The 16,923-nt window shown below is 48.9% G+C and overlaps 1 protein-coding gene across 1 annotated transcript in view; it reads right to left on the bottom strand.

Annotated features, from left to right (window-relative positions):
* The window catches only part of TOP3B (DNA topoisomerase III beta), a 139,402-nt gene extending 124,785 nt beyond the window's left edge, over positions 1 to 14,617 (bottom strand). Inside the window, exon 1 of the mRNA XM_069215240.1 lies at positions 14,473 to 14,617. The gene's annotated coding sequence lies outside the window, so the exon portion shown is untranslated. The remainder of the gene's footprint in view (positions 1 to 14,472) is intronic.
* Between the last annotated feature and the right edge of the window lie 2,306 nt (positions 14,618 to 16,923).

The following is a 16,923-nucleotide window of genomic DNA, read 5'->3' as shown; positions in this document are numbered from 1 at the left end:
AGAGGAAGAAATTAGTGACTTGGAGGCCAATGTCCCTCCTCCAGTCCTAAATAGGGAGAACAGGACCCCTCAAGTCCTGTCTCCAACTGTGTTAGTCAGAAATGGTGAGTCCCTCACAGGAGGGTCCCACATTTCTGAAATCACTGAGGATGCTCTCAGTGAAGATGACCTCCTGTTAGCCAGGATGGCCAAAAGATTGGCTTTAGAGAGACAGCTCCTAGCCATAGAAAGGGAAAGACAAGAGATGGGCCTAGGACCCATCAATGGTGGCAGCAATATAAATAGGGTCAGAGATTCTCCTGACATGTTAAAAATCCCCAAAGGGATTGTGACAAAATTTGAAGATGGTGATGACATCACCAAGTGGTTCACAGCTTTTGAGAGGGCTTGTGTAACCAGAAAAGTGAACAGATCTCACTGGGGTGCTCTCCTTTGGGAAATGTTCACTGGAAAGTGTAGGGATAGACTCCTCACACTCTCTGGAAAAGATGCAGAATCTTATGACCTCATGAAGGGTACCCCGATTGAGGGCTTTGGATTCTCCACTGAGGAGTACAGGATTAGGTTCAGGGGGGCTCAAAAATCCTCGAGCCAGACCTGGGTTGACTTTGTTGACTACTCAGTGAAAACACTAGATGGTTGGATTCAAGGCAGTGGTGTAAGTAATTATGATGGGCTGTACAATTTATTTGTGAAAGAACACCTATTGAGTAATTGTTTCAATGATAAACTGCATCAGCATCTGGTAGACCTAGGACCAATTTCTCCCCAAGAATTGGGAAAGAAGGCGGACCATTGGGTCAAGACAAGGGTGTCCAAGACTTCAACAGGGGGTGACCAAAAGAAAGGGGTCACAAAGACTCCCCAGGGGAAGGGTGATGAGACAACCAAAACTAAAAATAGTAAAGAGTCTTCTACAGGCCCCCAAAAACCTGCACAGGAGGGTGGGCCCAGAGCCTCTTCACAAAACAATGGGTACAAGGGTAAAAACTTTGATCCCAAAAAGGCCTGGTGTCATAGCTGTAAACAGCATGGACACCAAACTGGAGACAAGGCCTGTCCCAAGAAAGGTTCCACTCCAAACTCCCATCCAGGTAACACTGGTATGGCTAGTCTCCAAGTGGGATCAACAGTGTGCCCAGAGCAAATCAGGGTCCACACTGAAGCTACTCTAGTTTCTCAGGGTGGGGTGGATTTAGCCACACTAGCTGTCTGGCCGCCTAACATGCAAAAATACAGACAGCAACTCTTAATTAATGGGACTAGAATAGAGGGCCTGAGGGATACAGGTGCCAGTGTCACCATGGTGACAGAGAAACTGGTTTCCCCTGGCCAATACCTGACTGGAAAAACTTACACAGTCACCAACGCTGACAATCAGAGAAAAGTACATCCCATGGCAATGGTTACTTTGGAATGGGGAGGGGTCAATGGCCTGAAACAGGTGGTGGTCTCCTCAAATATCCCAGTGGACTGTCTGCTTGGAAATGACCTGGAGTCCTCAGCATGGGCTGAGGTAGAACTAAAAACCCATGCAGCAATGCTGGGTATCCCTGAACTGGTGTGTGTGAAAACAAGAGCACAGTGCAAGGCACAGGGTGAAAAAGTAGAGCTGGAGTCTGGAAAAATGGCCCAGCCTACCAAGAGAACAGGAAAGTCAGTTGGGAAACCAACTGCAACACAGCAAAAGAAAGGGAACCTCTCTTCTCAGGAAGAAGTTCTGCCCTCTGAGGGAACTGAGCCTTTGGAGCTTGAGCCTTATCAGGTTGAGCTCTTAGGCCCAGGGGGACCCTCAAGGGAGGAGCTGTGTAAGGGACAAGAAACCTGTCCCTCTCTTGAAGGCCTTAGGCAGCAAGCTGCTGAAGAGTCCAAAGGCAAGAAAAATGGAACACATAGGGTCTATTGGGAAGATGGACTCCTGTACACTGAGGCCAGAGACCCCAAACCTGGTGCCACTAGGAGAGTGGTAGTGCCTCAGCTGTTCAGGAAGTTCATCCTAACATTGGCCCATGACATTCCCCTTGCTGGACATTTGGGACAAACCAAGACGTGGGAGAGGTTAGTCAACCACTTCTACTGGCCCAATATGTCCAACATGGTTAAGGAGTTTTGCCTCTCCTGCCCCACCTGTCAAGCCAGTGGTAAGACAGGTGGGCATCCAAAGGCCCCCCTCATTCCACTTCCAGTGGTGGGGGTTCCCTTTGAAAGAGTGGGTGTGGACATGGTTGGTCCACTAGAACCTCCCACAGCCTCAGGAAATATGTACATCCTGGTAGTAGTGGATCATGCTACCAGGTATCCTGAAGCTATTCCCCTTAGGTCGACTACTGCCCCTGCAGTAGCCAAGGCCCTCATTGGTATCTTTACCAGAGTGGGTTTCCCTAAGGAGGTGGTGTCTGACAGAGGTACCAACTTCATGTCAGCATACCTAAAACACATGTGGAATGAGTGTGGAGTGACTTATAAATTCACTACACCATACCATCCACAAACTAATGGCTTGGTTGAGAGATTCAACAAGACATTAAAAGGCATGATCATGGGGCTCCCAGAAAAACTCAAAAGGAGATGGGATGTCCTCTTGCCATGTCTGCTTTTCGCTTACAGAGAGGTGCCACAGAAGGGAGTAGGATTCTGACCCTTTGAACTTCTGTTTGGTCATCCTGTAAGGGGACCACTTGCCCTTGTTAAAGAAGGCTGGGAGAGACCTCTCCATGAGCCTAAACATGACATAGTGGACTATGTACTTGGCCTTCGCTCTAGAATGGCAGAGTACATGGAAAAGGCAACCAAAAACCTTGAGGCCAGCCAACAACTCCAGAAGTTTTGGTATGACCAAAAGGCTGCACTGGTTGAGTTCCAACCAGGGCAGAAAGTCTGGGTTCTGGAGCCTGTGGCTCCCAGGGCACTCCAGGACAAATGGAGTGGCCCTTACCCAGTGCTAGAAAGGAAGAGTCAGGTCACCTACCTGGTGGACCTGGGCACAAGCAGGAGCCCCAAGAGGGTGATCCATGTGAACCGCCTTAAGCTCTTCCATGACAGGGCTGATGTGAATCTGTTGATGGTAACAGATGAGGATCAGGAGGCAGAGAGTGAACCTCTCCCTGATCTTCTGTCATCAGACCCAAAAGATGGCACAGTAGATGGAGTGATCTACTCAGACACCCTCTCTGGCCAACAGCAAGCTGATTGTAGGAGAGTCCTACAACAGTTTCCTGAACTCTTCTCCTTAACCCCTGGTCAGACACACCTGTGTACCCATGATGTGGACACAGGAGACAGCATGCCTGTCAAAAACAAAATCTTTAGACAGTCTGACCATGTTAAGGAAAGCATCAAGGTGGAAGTCCACAAGATGCTGGAATTGGGAGTAATTGAGCGCTCTGACAGCCCCTGGGCTAGCCCAGTGGTCTTAGTCCCCAAACCTCACACCAAAGATGGAAAGAAAGAGATGAGGTTTTGTGTGGACTACAGAGGGCTCAATTCTGTCACCAAGACAGATGCTCATCCAATTCCAAGAGCTGATGAGCTCATAGATAAATTAGGTGCTGCCAAATTCTTAAGTACCTTTGACTTGACAGCAGGGTACTGGCAAATAAAAATGGCACCTGGAGCAAAAGAGAAAACAGCATTCTCCACACCTGATGGGCATTATCAGTTTACTGTTATGCCCTTTGGTTTAAAGAATGCCCCTGCCACCTTCCAAAGGTTGGTGAATCAAGTCCTTGCTGGCTTGGAGTCCTTTAGCACAGCTTATCTTGATGATATTGCTGTCTTTAGCTCCACCTGGCAGGATCACCTGGTCCACCTGAAGAAGGTTTTGAAGGCTCTGCAATCTGCAGGCCTCTCTATCAAGGCATCCAAATGCCAGATAGGGCAGGGAACTGTGGTTTACTTGGGCCACCTTGTAGGTGGAGGCCAAGTTCAGCCACTCCAACCCAAGATCCAGACTATTCTGGACTGGGTAGCTCCAAAAACCCAGACTCAAGTCAGGGCATTCCTTGGCTTGACTGGGTACTACAGGAGGTTTGTGAAGGGATATGGATCCATTGTGACAGCCCTCACTGAACTCACCTCCAAGAAAATGCCCAAGAAAGTGAACTGGACTGTGGAATGCCAACAGGCCTTTGACACCCTGAAACAAGCAATGTGCTCAGCACCAGTTCTAAAAGCTCCAGATTATTCTAAGCAGTTCATTGTGCAGACTGATGCCTCTGAACATGGGATGGGGCAGTTTTGTCCCAAACAAATGATGATGGCCTTGACCAGCCTGTTGCTTTCATTAGCAGGAGGTTACTCCCCAGGGAGCAGCGTTGGAGTGCCATTGAGAGGGAGGCCTTTGCTGTGGTTTGGTCCCTGAAGAAGCTGAGACCATACCTCTTTGGGACTCACTTCCTAGTTCAAACTGACCACAGACCTCTCAAATGGCTGATGCAAATGAAAGGTGAAAATCCTAAACTGTTGAGGTGGTCCATCTCCCTACAGGGAATGGACTTTATAGTGGAACACAGACCTGGGACTGCCCATGCCAATGCAGATGGCCTTTCCAGGTTCTTCCACTTAGAAAATGAAGACTCTCTTGGGAAAGGTTAGTCTCATCCTCTTTCGTTTGGGGGGGGGGTTGTGTAAGGAAATGCCTCCTTGGCATGGTTGCCCCCTGACTTTTTGCCTTTGCTGATGCTATGTTTACAATTGAAAGTGTGCTGAGGCCTGCTAACCAGGCCCCAGCACCAGTGTTCTTTCCCTAACCTGTACTTTTGTATCCACAATTGGCAGACCCTGGCATCCAGATAAGTCCCTTGTAACTGGTACTTCTAGTACCAAGGGCCCTGATGCCAAGGAAGGTCTCTAAGGGCTGCAGCATGTCTTATGCCACCCTGGAGACCTCTCACTCAGCACAGACACACTGCTTGCCAGCTTGTGTGTGCTAGTGAGGACAAAACGAGTAAGTCGACATGGCACTCCCCTCAGGGTGCCATGCCAGCCTCTCACTGCCTATGCAGTATAGGTAAGACACCCCTCTAGCAGGCCTTACAGCCCTAAGGCAGGGTGCACTATACCATAGGTGAGGGTACCAGTGCATGAGCATGGTACCCCTACAGTGTCTAAACAAAACCTTAGACATTGTAAGTGCAGGGTAGCCATTAGAGTATATGGTCTGGGAGTCTGTCAAACACGAACTCCACAGCACCATAATGGCTACACTGAAAACTGGGAAGTTTGGTATCAAACTTCTCAGCACAATAAATGCACACTGATGCCAGTGTACATTTTATTGCAAAATACACCCCAGAGGGCACCTTAGAGGTGCCCCCTGAAACTTAACCGACTGTCTGTGTAGGCTGACTAGTTCCAGCAGCCTGCCATACCAGAGACATGTTGCTGGCCCCATGGGGAGAGTGCCTTTGTCACTCTGAGGCCAGTAACAAAGCCTGCACTGGGTGGAGATGCTAACACCTCCCCCAGGCAGGAGCTGTAACACCTGGCGGTGAGCCTCAAAGGCTCACCCCTTTGTCACAGCCCAGCAGGGCACTCCAGCTTAGTGGAGTTGCCCGCCCCCTCCGGCCACGGCCCCCACTTTTGGCGGCAAGGCAGGAGGGAACAAAGAAAACAACAAGGAGGAGTCACTGGCCAGTCAGGACAGCCCCTAAGGTGTCCTGAGCTGAAGTGACTCTAACTTTTAGAAATCCTCCATCTTGCAGATGGAGGATTCCCCCAATAGGGTTAGGATTGTGACCCCCTCCCCTTGGGAGGAGGCACAAAGAGGGTGTACCCACTCTCAGGGCTAGTAGCCATTGGCTACTAACCCCCCAGACCTAAACACGCCCTTAAATTTAGTATTTAAGGGCTACCCTGAACCCTAGAAAATTAGATTCCTGCAACTACAAGAAGAAGGACTGCCTAGCTGAAAACCCCTGCAGAGGAAGACCAGAAGACGACAACTGCCTTGGCTCCAGAAACTCACCGGCCTGTCTCCTGCCTTCCAAAGATCCTGCTCCAGCGACGCCTTCCAAAGGGACCAGCGACCTCGACATCCTCTGAGGACTGCCCCTGCTTCGAAAAGACAAGAAACTCCCGAGGACAGCGGACCTGCTCCAAGCAAGGCTGCAACTTTGTTTCCAGCAGCCTTGAAAGAACTCTGCAAGCTCCCCGCAAGAAGCGTGAGACTTGCAACACTGCACCCGGCGACCCCGACTCGGCTGGTGGAGACCCAACACCTCAGGAGGGACCCCAGGACTACTCTGATACTGTGAGTACCAAAACCTGTCCCCCCTGAGCCCCCACAGCGCCGCCTGCAGAGGGAATCCCGAGGCTTCCCCTGACCGCGACTCTTTGAATCCAAAGTCCCGACGCCTGGGAGAGACCCTGCACCCGCAGCCCCCAGGACCTGAAGGACCGGACTTTCACTGGAGAAGTGACCCCCAGGAGTCCCTCTCCCTTACCCAAGTGGAGGTTTCCCCGAGGAACCCCCCCCTTGCCTGCCTGCAGCGCTGAAGAGATCCCGAGATCTCTCATAGACTAACATTGCGAACCCGACGCCTGTTTCTACACTGCACCCGGCCGCCCCCGCGCTGCTGAGGGTGAAATTTCTGTGTGGGCTTGTGTCCCCCCCGGTGCCCTACAAAACCCCCCTGGTCTGCCCTCCGAAGACGCGGGTACTTACCTGCAAGCAGACCGGAACCGGGGCACCCCCTTCTCTCCATTCTAGCCTATGTGTTTTGGGCACCACTTTGAACTCTGCACCTGACCGGCCCTGAGCTGCTGGTGTGGTGACTTTGGGGTTGCTCTGAACCCCCAACGGTGGGCTACCTTGGACCAAGAACTGAACCCTGTAAGTGACTTACTTACCTGGTAAATCTAACAAAAACTTACCTCCCCAGGAACTGTGAAAATTGCACTAAGTGTCCACTTTTAAAACAGCTATTTGTCAATAACTTGAAAAGTATACATGCAATTTTTATGATTTAAAGTTCCTAAAGTACTTACCTGCAATACCTTTCGAATGAGATATTACATGTAGAATTTGAACCTGTGGTTCTTAAAATAAACTAAGAAAATATATTTTTCTATACAAAAACCTATTGGCTGGATTTGTCTCTGAGTGTGTGTACCTCATTTATTGTCTATGTGTATGTACAACAAATGCTTAACACTACTCCTTGGATAAGCCTACTGCTCGACCACACTACCACAAAATAGAGCATTAGTATTATCTATTTTTACCACTATCTTACCTCTAAGGGGAACCCTTGGACTCTGTGCATGCTATTCCTTACTTTGAAATAGCACATACAGAGCCAACTTCCTACAGTAATGAAGTACACTTTTTACATTTTGACTGGACTTTATCTATTTACACTTTTGCTCCAAGAGGTCTTTAAAAATGAAGGTGTTCCTAAAGTTAGGTGGTGAAGAACACCCTAGTTACTTCTTTTAACTTCGATTAACATTTAAATAAATGCTTGCCTATTTATTTAAGATATTTTTTATGTTAGTGCTGAGTGGAGGAAACAGCGACCCAGTGCGGCTGTGACAAGGGGTCACATACTAAGATCAGGAGGTCCACATGCAGCCCCGGGCTGTACTTCGAGTATCGTTGGAACACAGAATACAGTGGACCCGCCCAACCCCTTTGAAGCAAGGAGTACAGTGCTCTGGAAGGCAGCCCCTTTCCACAAACGAGCAGGTGCCCGTGGTTAGCCCGCTCTATCACTAATGAGCAGCAGGTGCCTACAGCCAGTTAAGCTGTTGTGTACCTCCTTAAAGTGTGTCTAAGTTAAATGGCTCAAATGCGCTTGTGGGAATGTGAACTCATTACATTCTAGAATGCAATGAGATGGTGGAATGTTGACTGGATGGGGAGAAGTGAGTTGACTGTAAGAGCCACTGAAGAAGCCGGCTGGGGTGTTGAAATTCAAGATACTCATACCCACTGCACATCGAAATGGGACAACTTTTTACCATCTTACATTGGTGACGAGCTGAGGTGTGAACGCATCATATCAACCCCCCAACTGAGATGAATTAAAGATGTTTCAGGATTTGGTTTGGGGCACATCCTTCAAGGTCTGTACTGACCATAAACCTTTGTGAGAGGTTTTCATGAGGAAATGGTTAGATTCTATTTCCTCTGGGATTAGGAGGTGGATCATCTCTTTACAGAATTTCAGTGTTGGCGTGGAATGTCTACCAGGAATAAAAAATCAATAAATCAATAAGCAGACTGATTGGTAGAGTGCAAATGTTAGAAGGTAGCTGATGGAGAGCAACATGATCTAAGTGAGGAGGCGATAAATGCATGTGAAATAACAAGTGGAGCTGTAACAGAAGAGGAATCAAAGGCAGACATGTGTAAAGCTGATGTGTTATGTAAAGTTATTGAAGCCGTTGACATAGGAAACATGCATTTCCAAGATAAATCATGGCCAATGATAAAGGATGAACTGGCAGTTGACAATGGTTTATTGTTGAGAGGCACTAGACTTATTGTACCCAAGTCACGCGGGTATAAGGAAATTGTTTTAGGTCATGAAGGTCACTTGGGGTATGTAGAGACAAAGAAGATGATTATATTGAAATTTTGGTGACCTGCTATAGATATTGAGATTGAGTGTGATGTATACGAGTGCATAGATTGCAACAACAGTGACAACATTTTAGTTACAAAACAAATACCAATGGTGCCTAGAAAACTTGAGTCATTCATGGGATGAGGTAGCTATAGATAGTGTATGGCCTTTGAAAGAACATCACACCACTTTTCATGCAAAGTGTGTGTGATATTTTGAAAGAGAGAGCAAGAGAGAGAAAGAGAGAGAGATTTTCCCAATGATATTCTGTCTGACAATGGGCCAATGTTTTGTCCAAGAGAATTTGAACAGTTTGTGGGAGAGTGCAGAAATGTACACAAGAAGAGCTCTATTTACCATCCAGAGACAATTGGTGCTTTTGAGAGGTTGAACAAAACATTGAAAGAAAGTATTCAGCCAGCTAGAGCTGATGGTATATGTTGGAGACAGACAATGCAAGAGATAATCACTGAACATAGAATGACTGCACACTTTAACTGGAAAATTCCCTTTTGAATTATTCAAAGGAAGAGCTCCCAATATGTTACTCTCTCCAAGGTGGAAGAATTGGAATAAGTGGGTGAAATTTAATGGTGTGGGTGACTGGAGGGAAAAATAAACTGATCTTCAAAAGAAACGTAAATGTTATTTTGTCAAAATGAAAAATGTTAGTAAAATGTCTATTCAGGTTGGTGATTGGGTCAAAATCGGAGCACCAGTAGGGTGTACATGGTGGTCCAGATTTACCAAAGTTCACGAAGTGGAGAAGTTATTTAGGAATGCGGTCAAACAGATTATCGTGGAGTGTGGAACTTAAATTTTATAGTAACAATCAAATCAATAGAAACAGCATTCAATTCTGGTAGTGACAAAAGTGTGGATAGTTATGTTTCTATTCCATAAGGTGTGGACAAAAATGTAGGGCAACAGAAAAGTCTTAGAACACAAACTGCCATGATATCTTGATGGTTTTATCAGTAGTTAACTATTTGTTTGGTCTTTCAAGTGTTGTATATTAATCTGTTGTAGGTTTTGACATTCAACCTTTACAATATTGTTTCTTTTTCTGTTGTCCTAATAATAATAATAATAATAAATTAGAAATATTTCAGTGCTAATTTATTAAAACAATAATATTTAGGGAATGAATGTCCTTCTCTTAATCTTTTATTGCTATGATGTTTCTAGCTGTGGGGGATAAATGTGATGTCTCTCCTTATATGCTGTATTAGCATTTCTAAATTAAATGGCTTATACGCAGGGCCACTAGCATTATGTGGCAGGAGACGGTAAAATTATGTGGCAGGGTTGAGTAAATTATGGGATGACAAAAGGCAAATAATGCAGCACATTTTGTAATACCATTACTTCATTATGTCAGTATTTTCAAACTTGGTAACACACTCTGGGCATTCGTAGAACCTCATTAATACCAGTTTAACACCCAAATATAGCAATAAGCAACAGACAGGTGACTAATCCAGCTTTGCAAGGGGCCTTTCACTGTGCGGCAACATGTGTTGTCGCATTTTAGTAACTTTTGAACTCTTTGATCTAGAAACCTTTTTTTAATCTATTAAGTGGCAGATGATGAATTATGTAGCAAATGCGGAAAATCTGTAACTATGCAAAAATCACTGAGGCCGCTCAATCGCATAATTCTAGTAGCCCTATATATGTGTGCTTGTTGCAATATGAACTAATGTCATTCTAGAATGCAAAGAGGTGGTAGAATGTGGGGACAGCTGGGGAGAAGCGAGTTGCCTGTTGGAGCCATTGAAGGAGCTGGCTGGGGTGTTGAGAGGAACCATTGAAGGAGCAGGCTGGGGTGTTGAGAATAAAGATATTTCATACCAACTGCACATTTTATTGAGTTGTCTAATTAGCATCTTACATATGCTACATCCTACTGAAGCAGCTGGTGCCCAAACCCATGGAACAGCAGACGCCCAGACCCATCCCCTTGGAGCAGGGAGCAGCTGGGGCACAGATCCAGCTCAACGAAATCCCAGGAGAGCAGCAGGTGCTCAGACCCATCTTGGCACAATCCCAGGGAAGCAGCACAGCAAAATACCTAGCTCAGTCCAATCCCAGGGGGGCAGCAGATGCACAGATCGAGCTCAGCCCAATTCCAGGGGAGCAGCAGGTGCTCAGATGTAGCTCAGCCCAATCCCAGGGAAGCAGCAGGTGCCCAGATCCAGCTCAGACCAATCCCAGGGGAGGAGCAGGTGCCCAGACCCAGCACAGACCAACCCAATCCCAAGGGAGCAGCAGGTGCCCAGACCCAACTCAGCAGCAGATGAAAGACCCAGCTCAGCAGCAGATTACAGACCCAGCTCAGCCCAATCCCAGGGGAGCAGCAGGTGACATACCCAGCTCAGACCATTCCCAGGGGAGGAGCAGTTAACAGACCCATCTCAGCCCAATCTCAGGGGAGCAACAGGTGACAACCCCAGTTCAGCCCAATCCCTGGGAGCAGCAGGTAACCAGAGCCAGTTTAGCCTAATCCCATGGGAGTAGCAGGTGACAGACCCATTTCAGTCTAATCACATGGGAGCAGCAGGTGACCAGACCCAGTTTGGCCCAATACCAGGGGTGCAGCAGGTGACAGATCCACTTTAGCACAATCTCAAGGGAGCAGCAGGAGACCAGACCCAGTTTAGTCAAACCCCAGGGGAGCAACACTACCCAGCTCAGGCGAATCCCAGGGGAGCAGGCAGTTGACACACCTACTTTAGCCTACATTGCACGAGTAGTTATAAGGAAGGTAGCAGTGAGGATTGAGATCTGGCGTTTGGAAAAGAATAAAACAAACTGATGACAACCGAGTCGGATATTTGACTATATGGTGATAATATTGCCTAGTGAAACCAGAAACATCAGGATATTGATAACAGTTAAAATAGGCAAATTAACCAGAAGGTTGCAGTGATTACGTGGCTTTGTTGTTTAAAAGAAAGAGTTGCCAGTGTCCTTCGACTGTCCTGAAGAGGCCATAAGTTTAGAGGCCGAAACGCGTTGACATTTCCTTACGGAACCAAGGGCGTGTAATTAATAAACTGAAGGTTTAAATAATTGGAAAGCACTACATAAATACCTTTAAAGTATGTGAGGTGTTTTCAGCTGGGTGCTAACCCCTTGGTCACCGGTATAAGACAGGATCACTACGAGAATTAAGCTAGAGTGACCTTCATGAACCATTTCGTTGGACATTTTACTTTATTTTGATGCAATTTTTTTTTTTTTTTTGTGTAATTGTGTAGAGGAATTTGTGTTTAGTCATTGATTTGATATGTTTTTTAGACGTACTTATGTCGAGGAATTCGCTGCTATTTTCTAAATAAATAAATAAAGATTTTTGGGAAATTAATTATCCCGATTAACCAGAAGTGGATTGACTGGTTAGTTTAATTAATGCATAGATTTGTCCCTACCTGTTATATATCTTTTGTGATTTTGCTCTGATAGTACCCAAAGCAGGGTGGGGTGACAGGGTACTCCCCTTCATTTTTATAAACCCCCGTGGAGCAGCAGGTGACCAGACCCAGTTTAGCCCAATCCCGGGGAAGCAGCGGGTGACAGACACATCCCCGCGGAATGGTAGGTACCCAGATCCTGCTCAACCCAATCCCAGGAGGCAGCATGTGACATACTAGGTTTAGCCCAACCCCAGGGAGCAGCTGTTGCTCGGACCCAGCTCATCCCAATTCCAGGGGTGCAGCAGGCGACCAGACCCAGTTTAGCCCAATCCCAGGGAAGCAGCAGGTGACAGACCCAAGCTCAGCCCAATCCATGGGAAGCAGCAGGTGAAAGACCCAGCCCAATCGCTGGGGAGTAGGTGCTCAGACCCAGCTCAGAACCAATCATAGGGGAGCAGCAGGTGACAGACCCAGCTCAGCCCAATCCCAGGGAGCCAATGGTGACAGATCCTGCTCAGCCCAATCCCAAGAGAGCAGCAGTTGAACATACCCAGCTAAACCCAATCCCTGAGAGCCACAGGTGACAGATACTGCTCAGCCCAATCTCAGGGGAGCAGCAGGTGACTGACCCAGTTTAGCCAATCCCAAGAAAGCAGCATGTGCACAGACGAGCTCAGCTCAATCCCTGGTAGCCGCAGGTGCCCCAAACCATTTTGTAAATCAGCAGCTGCCAGACCCTGCTCAGTCCAATCCCTGTGGAGTACCAGGTGGACATACCCAGCTCCGCCCAATCCCAGGGAGCAGCAGGTGACCGGACCCAGCTCAGCCCAATGCCAGGGAAGCAGCAGGTGGCAGAACGAGCTCAGCCCACTCCGTGGGAAGCAGCAGGTGACCAGACCTAGCTCAGCCCAATCCCAGGGAAGAAGAAGGTGACAGACCCAGTTTAGCCCAATCCCAAGAAAGCAGCACGTGCACAGACCAGCTCAGCTCAATCCCTGGGAGCCGCAGGTGCCCCAAACCATCTTGTAGATCAGCAGATGCCAGACCCTGCTCAGCCCAATCCCTGTGGAGCACAAGGTGGACATACCCAGCTCAGACCAATCCCGGGGAACAGCAGGTGACCAGACCCAGCTCAGCCCAATGCCAGGGAAGCAGCAGGTGGCAGACCCAGCTCAACCCAATCCCTGGGAAGCAGAAGATGACAGACCCAGCTCAATCCAATCCCTGGGGACCAGCAGGTGTTCAGACACAGCTCAGACCAATCCCAGGGGACTGGCAGGTGACCAGACCCAGTTCAGCCCGATCCCAGGAGAGCAGCAGGTGACCAGACCCAGCTCAGCCCAATCCCAGGAGAGCGGCAGGTGACCAGACCCAGCTCAGACCAATCCCAGGGGAGCAGCAGGTGACAAACCCAGCTCAGCCCAATCCCAGGGAAGCAGCAGGTGATGGACCAAGATCAACCCAACCCCTGTGGAGCAGCTGGTGACAGACCCAGCTCAACCCAATCCCTGTGGAGCACCAGGTGAACATACCAAGCTCAGACCAATCCCAGGGGAGCTGCAGGTGACAGACCCAGCTCAGCCCAATCCCAGGAGAGTAGCAGGTGACACGCCCAGTTTATCCCAATCCCAGGACAGTAGCAGGTGGCAGACCCAGTTTAGCCCAATCCCAAAAGAGCAGCAGGTGAACATACCCAGCTCAAACTAATCCCTGGGAGCCGCAGGTGACAGATCCTGCTCAGCCCAGTCCCAGGGGAGCAGCAGGGGACAGACCCCGTTTAGTCCAATCCCAAGGAAGCAGCAGGTGACAGACCCAGTTTAGTCCAATCCCAAGGAAGCAGCAGGTGGCAGACCCAGCTCAACCCAATCCCTGTGAAGCAGCAGGTGCTCAGACACAGCTCAGCCCAATCCCAGGGGAGCCGCAGGTGAACAGACCCAGCTCAATCCAATCCCTAGGGAGCAGCAGGTGCTCAGACCCAGCTCAACCCAATCCCAGCTCAGCAGCAGGTGACAGGCCCATCTCAACCCAATCCCAAGAGAACAGGTGACCAGACCCAGTCTAGCCCAATCCCTGAGAGTAGCACGTGCACAAACCAAGCTCAGCCCAATCCCTGGGAAGCGCAGGTGACAGACCCGGTTCAGCCCAATCCCAAGGAAGCAGCACGTGCACAGACCCAGCTCCGCCCAATCCCTGGGAGGCGCCGGTGCCCCTAACCATTCCGTAGATCAGCTGACACCAGGCCCTGCTCAGCCCAGCCCTAGGAGCGCATACTAACACCCAGGCACCGAGAGCCGCCGAGCCCCGCCCCCGCGTAGCTGGGGTTGGGAGTGGGCGTGACGTCCCAGCTCTGCTCGCGCAGAGGGTGTGTCCAGGGGGTGCTCTCTAACCCCGGCCGCTGTGGGGGGCGACAAGGTGCTCCTTCAGAGCTGCCCGCGGGCTTGCACAGCTGTCCGCGGCACGGCAGCAGTCGGAATCGCACTCACCGCACTCGTGGCCTCCAGGTTTGATGGGACAGATGTGGTGATTCCCGGCAAGGGGCTGACATCAGCCGCGCACACAAGGGGGCACTCTGCAGCGGCAGCACAGGAGGGCCTAGGCCCATGCAGGCATTACAACAGGACGTGACGTACCGTGACGGAGGTAGAGGCCGAGTGGCTCTCGGCGGTGGCACACAGTGCCCAGATGCCATAGAGCGACGATGTAGCCAAACTCGCCTTACCAAGAGCCTACCTATTTTCCAGCCGTTTCGCGGTCGGCGCCCGAGGATTGCCCACAAAATAGTAATAATTAGTTTTGCCAATAATAGTATGTTTAACCAATGAACAGAATTATATTGTGTTAGCATCTTTCTGTTGACGTCACTAGAGCCTGCCAGTTGCGAGCAGGGTGGGTGATGTGGACCGCGTGCAGACTTCCCGTCTCTTTGGCCAATTAACAATTTGCATGCTCTCTCTTCAGCCAATCCCAAACCTCTCTGAAGGTTCTCAAGCCTCATAGCCAATGAACAAGTGATAAGAGCCTCCCAGTTTGTCACCTGCCTGGAAGTCTTGACCAATCCGACGTTACCTATCCTCTATTACATGCTTTTTAAATTCTATGTCAGGACCGGAGGCTTCGGATTATGCTTTCTCTTAACTTTACTGACAAACACAGCAGCCAATAAAAAACAATACTTTTTCAAACTACAAATCCCATGAGCCTTAGCTCACCAATCATGGCACGATACTGTCCATATATATATCATGAGCTCTATAGTCCTTCCTCTTTCTTTGCTGCTCCAGCAGCCAGTTAAGTCCGCGCGAAACGCTCTTATATTTGTTGTGATTTTAATATATTATAGTAAACAGCGCGCTCGGAGCTTCGCTCCGCTTGAATGTCATGTCGAATTGTAAAGTTTATTAATAATATTGCTAGCGCGTCAGAAGTGTTTGATTTGTTTTTTGCTTCGCTTTCCGGAGCTTCGGCTCCGATTCCTTAAATGCCCCCAGCGTTACAATACCACTGGTGTGGAGCGGGAGCAGGCCGTACGAACGAGCGCTCGCTCGCTCAGAGGACGTAGTCCTCTTTCATTGCCCATGCGTGCGCGCGCGCATTGAGCCGATCAGAGGCTTCCGACCGGCTTCTTTGCAGCGCGAGTACGCGAGTGGCAATTTCTCCGGTGCAAGCGGCTTAAGAGCGCCCGTAGGGGCTGAAATAATACTCATAGAGCTTTGCTCAGGGGGCATAAAGATATTTTAATAGTTTTTACTTAATAAGATTTAAAATTGACAGGTGGCTCCCTCCACTTTAAAAACTTTAAAAACTCTTTATCAGATAATTTAAACACCTGCTCAGGGTTTTGCCCCCCCCCTGTCAACTCCTCCTATCAAGGACTTACCCACATTTTTTGCGATGGCGTACTACGCCAATGAGGAAGAGCAGTATGGCGAACTGCAGGAGGAAACCTCAGAACATCTATTGGAGGAAAGACTGGTGGAAGCACTGGGTTACCATGTGCAAGACTCCGTGAATTGGGCGTTAATCCAGGCCCTCAAGCCTTTTACTCAACCTCTGTCTAATTTCGCTAGAAGAGAATTTCTAGGTGAAAGTAGCCAACAACCTCGCCTGCAAACCGGAGATTCCGGTGACGTGTTGGGTCTTAGACTACAGCGTTCAGGTGGCACCTCTTCTGCAGAAATTTTGTCACAAATGGCAACCTCCGTGTTGCGTGACCATGCGTATGGAGGATCTCCCCCACCTCAAATTTCACCTTCCATTCCTGTGCAGACATCTTCCCAATCCAGTTACCACGATCCCTCTTCCTCAAAATCGGATTCGGACGAATCTCAGACTGATACTCAACCACGCAAAAAGCAGCGCAAGGCGAAACATAATACACCCAAAGATGACACCCCGCAAGGCAAAAACCTCTTATTCTCTCCAGAGGATATCATTCACCCTCGCTCTACTGAGTGGGTCCCTCAACAGGAAGTGGCGAACTACGTCCAAGACAGGCTGCGCAGAAGCTTTGAGAAAGAGGTACGCAATACTCTTAGATCAGAGTGCCCTCGCCCCTCCCTCCTGGGTAAAGTAGCGGACACTCCAGAACTGGACCCTAACTTGGCGACCTTTCTCCGGAAATTCGCCAAGGACCCAAAAAAGGGTCTAGACCGTGCCTGGAAAGGTTGTCAGGACAAATTATTAGACATTTCTGGTCCGTTAACAAAAATATTGGATTTAGCTGTAGAATCCAAGGAATCTGAAACCCCCTTGGATACGGAAGCGATACTTCAATGGACCCAGAGAGCAATCTGCCTCCTGGGAAACGCAAACTGCGCCATGTCAACGGAGCGCAGACGATCTTTCCTCATTCGTTTAGATCCTAAGCTCGCTGAGTTATCCATTAACGAAGCCGGTCCTGCGGCTAACGGTATGCTCTTCGGAGATAAATTTAT

The sequence above is a fragment of the Pleurodeles waltl genome, chromosome 11 (assembly GCF_031143425.1).
Source record: "Pleurodeles waltl isolate 20211129_DDA chromosome 11, aPleWal1.hap1.20221129, whole genome shotgun sequence".
Lineage (NCBI taxonomy): Eukaryota > Metazoa > Chordata > Amphibia > Caudata > Salamandridae > Pleurodeles > Pleurodeles waltl.
This window is presented reverse-complemented; position numbering and strand designations above follow the sequence as displayed.